The sequence below is a fragment of the Idiotropiscis lumnitzeri genome, chromosome 2 (assembly GCF_059441095.1).
Source record: "Idiotropiscis lumnitzeri isolate Australia: NSW breed Sydney's pygmy pipehorse chromosome 2, RoL_Ilum_1.0, whole genome shotgun sequence".
In the NCBI taxonomy this organism is placed as follows: domain Eukaryota; kingdom Metazoa; phylum Chordata; class Actinopteri; order Syngnathiformes; family Syngnathidae; genus Idiotropiscis; species Idiotropiscis lumnitzeri.
Window position 1 is genome coordinate 32,236,633 of NC_142392.1, and position 11,155 is coordinate 32,247,787.

Here is an 11,155-nt window from a genome sequence, read left to right on the forward strand (position 1 = left end):
ACAGCTGACTATCAGAACGTGTGCACGGCGATCCCAATAAAGTGACGCTCAGTATAGTTAGTATAGTATAGTATATAAGTGGACTGAGGCTGGGAAAGATTGGATCTTTCGGACCGCCATTATCTGTCGCTGCAGAGGCATACACGGAGAAGGGAAGTGCACAGCTGACGAGCTGATGGTCGCACTGCAACCTCAAAAAAGAGTGCGCAGTCACGGTAAAAGAGCGCGCAGTCACGGTATACGTGGTTGACCGAGGCGTGGAGCGTTCCGGTTGCTGGAATATAGAATAGATTTTAAGGTGTTCCGATATTGTTGACAGTTTCTTGATTTCAGGGTGTTCCAATGTGGTTCACTTGCTCTGTTGTGTATTTGTGCTGTTGTCTGAATGTTAATTGTGACATGTATTTGTTGTGCAATTGTCTATACGTTGTGTGTGTCCCGTGGCAATTTGTGGCCCTTGCTGTGCTGCGTTCTACTGGGTTGTTGTGTCCCATGTTTATAATTCCCGGGTCTATGTCTTATGATGCTCAATTGGTTTAATGTTAGGGTGTGTAGGAGAAAGTAGAGTGTTAATGTCTGGTGAGTGATGATAAAATGGAGAGAGTGGGGTTTGCGTCCCACACTCACAACAAAACATGCTTAAAGTAACGTGTGGTGCATACAATATATCGTGTGAAAGTTCAAGCGATCGTGTGAGTGAATGCAACCCTGAAGCAGAACAGAACACTTTGTAGACCGGGGCGGGACGCCGACAGCGGTCAGCGATCCGCCGATTGCGCTCGGCGGTGCAGGACAGGGCCGCCCTGGCCTCCCTCTAGACGCAATGCGCCCGCTTAAGATGGAACTGGATGGACGGAACCTCCACCACCCCCTCCTGGGATGGAAACAGCGGAGGCTGGTAGCCATAGGCGGTCATGAAGGGAGAGCGCTCCGTGGCAGACGAGACCAGCGTGTTGTGCGCATACTCCACCCATGGCAGATGGTCGGCCCACAAGGATGGCCGATCGAGACACATCCACCGCAGAGCAGCTTCCAGGTCCTGATTTGTCCTTTCAGACTGTCCATTGGACTAAGGGTGGTACCCGGATGACAGGATTGACGTAGCCCCCAGGGACCGGCAGAATCGCTTCCACCCCCGGGACACGAATTGTGGGCCTCGGTCGGACACCAAATCCGTCGGGATTCCGTGAAGCCTAAAAACATGAAGCACAAGCAGGTTGGCCGTCTCTAGGGCAGATGGAAGCTTAGGCAAGGCGACGAAGTGAGCAGACTTGGAGAAGCGATCCACAATGGTGAGTATGACGGAGTTGCCCCGAGAGGCAGGCAGACCCGTGACAAAGTCCAGGGCTATGTGTGACCAAGGTCGTGGAGGTATTGGCAAGGGGTGCAGAAGCCCCGCTGGAGGCTGATGCGTTGCTTTACTCGATGCACAGATGAGCCCGAGGGTACGACGAACCCCGGGATGGCATGCCACCTTGGAGGATTGGCCCCACTTTAGTACTTCTGTGCGAAGTTGGGCCGGCACAAATAACCGGCCCACTGGGCACCCGGACGGGTTGTTGGCATCGTCCTGTGCCCCTTGGATTTGTTGTTCTATCTCCCACTGCAAGGATCCCACCAAGCAATGGTCTGGCACCACGCTGTCAGGTCCCGGCCTTTCCTCCACTGGATCATGGATGCGTGACAGGGCGTCCGGCTTGGTGTTTTTGGACCCAGGGAGATATGTTAAGGTGTAATTGTATCGGCTGAGGAGCAAGGACCAACGTGCTAGGCGAGGATTAAGTCTTTTTACAGTCCGGATGTATGAGAGATTCTTATGGTCAGTGTACACGGTGAACGGTTCTATGGAGCCTTCTAGCCAGTGTCTCCATTCTTGAAGCGCGAGGACCACCGCCAACAGTTCCCGATTCTCCACATCGTAGTGGCCTCAGCCGGACTGAACCGGCGGGATAAGAAGGCGCAGGGATGGAGTCTCTGGTCGACTGGAGAACGCTGAGATAGCACCGCCCCCACTCCTGAATCAGAAGCGTCCACCTCTACAACAACAGGAAACTCAGGGTTAGGGTGACGCAATATAGGCGGGTTGGTGAAGGCTCGTTTGAGGCCACGGAACGCGGTTTCAGCCCTTTGATCCCAGATAAAGATTGTCTTGACGGATGTGAGACGAGTGAGGGGTAATGCTTGGTGACTGTAATTCTAAATAAAGCGGCGGTAAAAATTCGCGAAACCCAGGAAACGCTGCAGCTGTTTAGGGTTAGTGGGTGTCGGCCAATCTCCCACAGCGCGGGTCTTGGCCGGATCGGCCTAATTCTTGTGTAACTCACACTTCTCCACCTTGACGTACAACTTGTTTTCAAGTAAACGTTGCAAGATGGCCCGGACGTGTCGTTGGTGTTCTCCACGGAATTCAAGAAGATTAAAATGTCATCAAGAGAAACAAAACAACAGACGTTCAACATATCTCTTAAGACGTCATTGATTAGGCTCTGAAAAACTGCGGGGGCATTGGTCAATCCGAAAGGCATTACCAAATATTCAAAATGCCTAAAGGACGTCTTGAAGGCTGTCTTCCATTTATCCCCCTCGCGTATTCTCACCAAATGGTAAGCACTTTGTAAATCTAATTTGGAAAACACTGTTGCTGATTGCAACGGAGCAAAAGCAGAGTCCAGCACCGCAAGTGGATAGCGATTTTTAACCGCGATGTGATATCGTTCAGACTCTTGTAGTCCACACAAGGGCGTAATGTCTTATCCTTCTTTTCTACAAAGAAAAATCCATATCCCACCGGGGATTTTGAAGGCTGAATCAATCCCACCGCAAGGGAGTTGGTGATATATTCTTTCATTGCTGTTTGCTCGGGCTGGGATACTTATACAGGCGAGCAGAAGGAAGGGTCGAGTTCGGAAGGAGCTCGACGGCGCAATCATATGGAAGGTGCGGGGGTTAGGATTGAGCCCTATCTTTGCTGAAAACGGAGCGGAGGTCATGATAAACTTCAGGAACATTATCTAAGCAAATAATTTCAAGTGGCGTGGCACGGGTACTTAGTCCTTCTTCCACTGAGCGTAAACAATGGGCATAACAATAAGGGCTCCAATTTTCAAAAGACAGCCTACCCCAATCTATTACCGGTTTGTGAGACCTCAACCAGGGTAACCCAAGAACAATCGGGGCTGCTCTGGAGGGCATGACAAAAAAAGGACCATTTCTCTACGTGGTTACTTGATAATTTTAAGGTTAACGGTTGCGTTACCCGTTTAATATCCGCCAGGAGTCGCCCGTCGAGATCGCAAACTCTCTCGGGTTTTCCTAATTCTCTGACCGAGCAACCTAATTTAGCGACCAACCCGGGGTCAATGAAACAATCATCCGCTCCCGAATCAACGAGGGCACGAATGTGGATACTAGTACTTAGTCCAATAATTTCCCCGTCCATCTCAAGTCTTTTAGTGTCCCCAGGTCGTATGTCCATTTGTCCTCTGACCTCGAGGCTTGAGTTCTCTTCCCCGGAGTCGGGGTGCTCGAGGTGGCGGATAGCCGACTTACAGAATTATCCTTGCTTCTGTGGTGGTGCCCGGCGTGAGGGTCGTGTCGGACATGAAGACACCCGGTGGCTAGGCGTTTGTCCAGACGGATCGCCAGGCTGATGAGCTCCTCCAGTGATGCCGTAACCTCGCGGACGGCGAGCTCATCCTTTAAAGCCGAGTTTATTCCTCGGCGGAACACGGTTCGTAAGGCACAGTCATCAAAACCGCTTTCCGCCGTGCAAATGCGTAAAGAAATGGAATAGTCGGCCACCGATCGGCTGCCCTGAGTGCAATCTAACAGTTCACCTCCAGCCTCCGTTCCCTCAACTGTGTGATGGAATGCCCGCTGAAACTCAGCCAGGAAAGCAGGGAAAGAAGACCGGAGGTCTGGTCGGGCATTGCTCACAGCCATGGCCCAAGCACTAGCTTGGCCAGTCAAGAGACTCATCATAAATGCTACCTTGGTGCTGTCATGAACATTCGTGAGGGGCTCTTGATCGAAATTTAACCTACATTAATGAATAAACTCCCCACAAAGGCCAGGTTCCCCCACATAATGGGAGGGGTGAGGTAAGTTTGGCTCGCGACTGTGGTAGCCGGGCGGGAGAGCTCCGGTCGCAAAGGCAATCGGGTCGGAACCCGAGACAGTGCGTGACAGCAGGCTACCTATGCGGGCATCGAAATTCTCAAAACGGTGGGCCAGCTGGCCAACTGCGTTGCGGGGGTCCGCAAGCTCAGTCTCCTGCTGTCCCACCAATCGTCCTTGGCTGGTCAGAGCCTTGTAAATCTTCTCTGTGTCCGCAGAGTCCATGGTCGGAATATTTTGTTATGGTATTTTCCATCACAGCTGGAAAATAGGATCAGGACTCTTCAAGCGCAGACACAGAGAGATGAATTTTAACAAAGATATTTATTTTTACAAAAACAGGAACACTATATATATATAAAATCATACGCAATACCGACAAAGTGCAACTAAAGACACGAGTGGAAAAACTGACACCAGGGGAATAACGACGGGAACGAAAAAGGCTTGCAAAAGGCAAGGAACAAAATGAACAAAAATCGCTTACCACAGAAGGGCAAGGAAAACAAATTGATGAGCGAGCTCAACCGAGAAAATCAATAAAAGAAAACGGAAACACTAACAATGAACGGGAACAAGTTACACGGAATGCAATAACAAGGTGTCTAGAATTCACAACTTGGCACATGAGCAAGATGACTATTCCGACGCTGAGTAGTCAGCGTGGAGTGTTTAAATAGTGCAGTAATCAATGACTTGACGAGTGACAGGTGCGTGGCTGGTGGGCGCATCTCTCCAGCAATGACGACATGAACAGGAACAAGTGCTGAAAGGAAACGCCCCCACTCCAGCTGGGCAAACACAAAACAAAAACATGACAGGATAAGACGGACCATGACACAAAAGGATTAGGTTTTTGGGATAGGTTTGAATTGAAACATTTTATGATCATGTTCAAAGAAAATTTTTAGAACAGGAGATGTCTAGCAATTGATGAGAGGTTTGCCAAGTATAAAGTTGGATTAAATAGTTCGGCAGCTGATTTATTAACTGATGTGTATCAAATGTAACAAAGGTGGACGACAGATGTTTTATGACTATGCGACACCAGCCCTGACATGACAACTTTTAAGGGACAAGACAGCATTCCATAAATACCAGACTGCTAACATCCGCATCTATGAGCTGTTTGACGTCACAGGTGCAGGATCGTCAGCTACGTCCAGGAGGAACAGGAGAAACGATTTCACGGGGACTGAATGGGAAAATCCACAAACGCACAGTGGTAAACTTTGGCATACGCTGGCTAAATTGAGGCAAAATTAAGGTTCTGCCAGCACAAATCTCAGTGTAATCAAGGCGGACGTGCCGAGGGAAGGGTTTCTGTGTGGAATTGGAAAGTATCTTTTTGGTGAATGAAAGTGTGACAGAAAAAGTGTTTGTATGTATATGTGGTATGAGTGAATGTTTAAGGGACGGGCCTCAGGAAAGAAACCTGATTGAGGGCACCGGTAAGCCCGAACAGCACGTAGGATGCAATGGACGGACAGGCCTGATCAACCTGAATCCCTATTGCACTCCCAAGTACTGATTTTCAAATTGCTATTGGAGGCAGATTGGACTAATTAAATTCATGCATCAAGTGAATGATTGATTGACGTTAATACACAAAATTTATGCAAAACTGAAAGTGTCAGAATGGAGGTAATTTACCCCTTCTCGCTTGCAAGTGCCACTCCTCCAGTTCTCTCCACAGGTTTGAGGTGACATGTGACCTGTGTGACCAGAAGGCCAGAGAACGCTTCAAAAAGCGCCGCATCACGCCCATCCCGGAGGTTCTCCTCAACAAGAAAGGAGATATAAGATATTGTAATTTAGGGTCCACAAAAACAGATTAAGATATAGTTGTCGCTTTAGCCTGCTCATGTGCCTCGCAGGTTTTATGATTCACATTGGGTGCGCGACTAGATAACACATACCCAGTCCAGGATAGGGCAAAATTTTGGTGTATTGTTTAGACTTTTCCATAATATACGGCACCACAGCGGTGATACTTGAAGTTAATTTCAGTTAAGGGGGCGGTGGCGCTGTTTTTATGAAAAAAAATACTCATTTAACGCAGGCACGAGCATTTGGGATGCCGCGGTCCACCGTCCACTACATCATCCACCGGGTCACTGGGGAAGTGGTGGCTCTTCGCCACAGAGTCATCCACTTCCCCAACACTGCAGGAGACCTTCAGGCAGTGACCCAGGCATTTGCAGGGCTGGCGAGGCACCATGCATTTGCAAAAGTTGCTGGAGCAATAGATGGTTGTCATGTCCGAATCAAGCCTCCAAGTGACCTTGATGGTCACGACTTATAAGAACCGCAAGCTTTTCTGGACATCTACATGGGCTGGCCTGGATCAGTCCACGACTCCAGGGTCCTCCGGCACCGCCCTCTTTACCAAAGAGGGCTGTATCCTCCTCCAGGGCACTTCATCTTGGCAGATGGAGGGTATCCGTGCCTCCAGCGACCACTCCCCCTCATCACTCCTTACAAGCGGCCGGTGCAGGGCGTGGGGGCCCGGGGCTTCAACATTCATCATTCCAAGGCACGCTCTATTATTGAGCGTGCCTTTGGAATGATGAAGGTGAGATTCCGGGCCATCTTTTTCCGCACCCTGGAGGTGCACCAAAACTTTGGCACAAAATAATCTTTAACTGAATCATCAAAGAGCACAGACACACAAACATGGCAAAATATGAGAAGATGGAAAAATAGATTCATATACAATGTAATGAATGGTTAATAAATATATCCCATCTTTTGGAGTGACATGGCAGCCATCTATTGCCCCAACCATCCCTGCAAACCCCCACGTAATGGATGATGTAGTGGACACTGCAACCGGTATGATGCCCCACTTCAAGTCACGAGAGGAAGATCAGGACTCCTCATTGTGCCCCATCCATGTCATGGGTCCTGGAAGAAAGGTTCCATCCATGCTCCAAATGAGTCCCTGCTCAGGCGAGAATTGGCAAAACAGCACTGACACACTCAGGTTTATCCTGCAACAGTTATGAACTGGGGAATGCTTTTTATTTACTGTGAATAGTTACTGTGAGTTATGATGTACTTAATTTATGCCTTGTTTGTCCACCAGTTTTTCTATGAATTAATAGTTTGTAAGCAAAACAGACATGGTGGAGTCTTCATATTATTGTAAAGGTTTTGGTCTTTCACAAACCTGGGCTTTTTCACTTTTGTCTGAAGAAGCTGATCTCAAGGTGTGACTGGGATACAAACTAGTTCATCTGTTTTGAAAGTACCCCGGTTTTTGTTTAATTTTAAATGAATGTTATCTAAATTTTAGTCTTGAACACCAAGCATTGATTTTTATTTTGATCAATCATTTTTTTCATTAAACTGAAAAACCTTCGTCTCCCTCCTCTCAGTTGCCCTTCCCTCCTCTGCCAACCTCTGTCTCTCCAATTCCTGTCTCCGCATTGCTAAATCGAGTCTGTAAAGTCTGATAATTTCATCCTCTCTCCTTCGCTTTCTCCCTCTCGGTCGTTGCTCCGGCTGTTGGCCTCGCTCTTCTTCTTCTTCTACTTCTTCTTCTTCTTCTTCTTCTTCCTCCTCCTCCTCCTCCGCCTCTTAAATCACCCTGGCCCGACTTGGCCCTGGTATTTCTTCAGGGATGGCCTGACTTGGCCCTGGTCTTTCCTCAGGGATGGAGGCAATTAGGACAGGGGGGGTGATGGACGGTCTCTGTCCGAGCACTCCATCCATAAGTTCGAACCAGGGCCAAGTATCGGCAGTAGCTCTCCCTGCCACCCATCGCCAGTCCCTGGGTTTTTGCAATCCTTTATATGAAAAAAGATAAAACAATCATATCTTCATTTTCACACACAAGAAAAAAAAATGTGGACTTCCATACTTTATACTTCATTTAAAAAAAAAATTTTTTTTGCCTGCAGGGGCGTCACTTTGCCCTGCAGCTCAAGTTTTTTCACGATGGTCCTGTATTAAATATATAAAAATGCATGCAAAAATAAAGGATGAAAAAAAGGGTAAAAAAAGATGCAAACATTAGTCAGAAATCCTGGTGTTATGGGTAACATGCAGATTATATTATTCATTAATATCAGTAATTGGGGAGCACATTGTCGGGGGTACATGGAATTTATACAGGGCACATTCTGTGCTAGAATAAACAGCTGCGTGTTAGCGCAAATCTAATTCAAACACAAATGGCTGATGAATGGAATAAAATTGCTATAGTGGGTCTCGCCATTCTTATGCGTTTTCTTCTTGATATTTTGAGTTTAAATGGATGGAAATAAATAAGACAATAACCCGTCAAAGATTTTTCCCGATAGAAATTGTATTTTTGCCTCCATGCTGTGGCTGCGGAGAACTTGGCCCCCGTAAAGAGGCTGTCGTACTCCCCGCGCAGCTTGATCAGCCGCGCGGTCATCTCCTTGCTCCCTAAAACATAAGGGAAAGATTAAATAAAATAATGCTAACATGCAGAAATAAGACAATTCAAATGTTTCAGCCGTACCTCCTATGCAATAGTTCTTAGAGCTACATTAGTTATATTTGGCCGATATCGCAACTAATTAAATTATCTTAATCTGGAGCTAAATATCCAAACATTGCTGCCCAATATTTCTCATGAGTGCTGTCTTAATATTACATATAAATAACTTGTACTTACATCTGAAAGTGCACTCGGATGAGGCGGAACACGTGGCTTTGGTAGTTTGCATCTTGCGAGTGTAGAACGGCGTAGAGGAAGAGCGAGGATTTTATAGGGGCAATTTAGAGTGTTCAATCGGCCTGCCATGCATGTTTTTGGAATGTGGGAGAAAACCGGAGTACCCGGAGGAAACCCACGCAGGCACGGGGAGGACATGCAAACTCCACACAGGATGGCCGGAGCCGGGATTGAACCCACGCCCGATGATGTCTCTCACTGTGAGGCCATCGCGCTAACCAGTCGGCCACCGTGCCGCACTGTAGAAACAATATAAGACAAAGTCGCTGCATGAGCTTTGACATGATCAAACCAAATGTGTGTTTGTCTTTTTGTGTCCTGCAGACGTCAGTGAAAAATATCTCCGTTCTGTGAAAGAGGTGCCAGACCTGACTCGCATCAAAAAGGAGGAGGAGGAGGAGGAGATCAACAAGTCACCAGTGAACGTTGTCCGTATAGAGACTGACGATGAAAACAAGGATGAGAGTGAGGACAAGAGAGGGGCGGAGCCTCCAAGCAACCGTTCAAGTCATCACGTGACAACAGAAGGTGATGAAGACCACTGGGGGCCATCACAAGCACATAATAAGGACACATTATCAGACGCTCATGACGATGATGATGATGATGATGATGATGATGATGGGCAAGCTAAAGGTGAAAGGGCACGTCACACTGACTCATTCACTTCAAAGCTGTCTTTAAAAGGACACAGAAAAACACACAGTGGTGAAAAACCTTTTTCTTGTTCAGTTTGTGGAAAATGCTTCTCTCAAAAGGGAAATTTAACAGAACACACAAGAACACACAGTGGAGAAAAACCTTTTTCCTGCTCAGTTTGTGGCAAGAGTTTCTCTCAAAAGACAAATTTAACAACCCACACAAGAACACACAGTGGAGAAAAACCTTTTTCCTGCTCAGTTTGTGGCAAGAGTTTCTCTCAAAAGAGAAATTTAACAATCCACACAAGAGCGCACAGTGGAGAAAAACCTTTTTCCTGCTCAGTTTGTGGAAAATGCTTCTCTCAAAAGCCAAGTTTAAAAGCACACACAAGAACACACAGTGGTGAAAACCATTTTTCTTGCTCAGTTTGTGGTAAAAGCTATTCTCAAAAGTCAAATTTAACAAGTCACACAAAAATGGACAGTGGAGAAAACCCTTTTTCCTGCTCAGTTTGTGGAAAATGCTTCTATGTAAAGTCAAATTTAACTTGTCACACAAGAACACACACTGGAGAAAAACCTTTTTCTTGTTCAGTTTGTGGAAAATGCTTCTCTCAAAAGGGAAATTTAACAGAACACACAAGAACACACAGTGGAGAAAAACCTTTTTCCTGCTCAGTTTGTGGCAAGAGTTTCTCTCAAAAGACAAATTTAACAACCCACACAAGAACACACAGTGGAGAAAAACCTTTTTCCTGCTCAGTTTGTGGCAAGAGTTTCTCTCAAAAGAGAAATTTAACAATCCACACAAGAGCGCACAGTGGAGAAAAACCTTTTTCCTGCTCAGTTTGTGGAAAATGCTTCTCTCAAAAGCCAAGTTTAAAAGCACACACAAGAACACACAGTGGTGAAAACCCTTTTTCTTGCTCAGTTTGTGGTAAAAGCTATTCTCAAAAGTCAAATGTAACAAGTCACACAAGAATGCACAGTGGAGAAAACCCTTTTTCCTGCTCAGTTTGTGCCAAGAGGTTCTCTCAAAAGTCGCATTTACGAAGCCACACAAGAACGCACAGTGGAGAAAAGCCATTCAGTTGCAGCGTTTGTGCTAAAAAATTCTTTTCTAAAAAGGGTGCTGCGAGACACAATTGTGCTGGTGAGAATAGCAGCGATCCTTGAAGCTTAAAAAAAATGAAACAAAAAACTGAAGGAACTGACTCTTTGTGGTAAGATGTAAATGTGATTTTGAATAAAATATGATGAAATTGAATTTTGCAAAGCTCTTTTATTGACACTAAGCCAATGGGGTCAGTGCCAGAAGAACCAATGTGTCTGAGTGATGATGATTTTTTTTTTGTGTGTTTACATCAAACATGTAAATGAAATTAATTTCCTTTGCCTGGAACAACATTTGTTAACGTTATGCTTTTCAGTTGTTGTTGGAGAGCCTAGGGGGTGGACTGTATAGGTGATTTGGTTCAATGGGGGTATGCTCTTTTCACCCCTGGGTGTCGGTCAGAACACAAGGATGAGTCCAAGATGTGGGTTGGCAGCTTTAATAGTGTATCTTCACATAACATGTAACAGCACAGGCAACAGGCGGACAAAACATAGGCACAGATGGGAATGAGGTGATGGGCTCAGGCATGCAGGATGCATGTGAGCTTGTGGCAGTGAGCTCATGAAGCAATGA

The 11,155-nt window shown here is 46.5% G+C and overlaps 1 long non-coding RNA gene across 1 annotated transcript; it reads right to left on the reverse strand.

The window, feature by feature from the left end:
• Nucleotides 1-4,825: 4,825 nt before the first annotated feature.
• LOC148342330 (uncharacterized) lies at nucleotides 4,826-6,361 on the reverse strand. Its single transcript, XR_015842082.1, has 3 exons — nucleotides 5,770-6,361; nucleotides 5,215-5,311; nucleotides 4,826-4,907 (listed from the first exon to the last, which is right to left on the reverse strand). It is a non-coding gene; the product is annotated as an uncharacterized LOC148342330 (long non-coding RNA).
• Nucleotides 6,362-11,155: the final 4,794 nt, after the last annotated feature.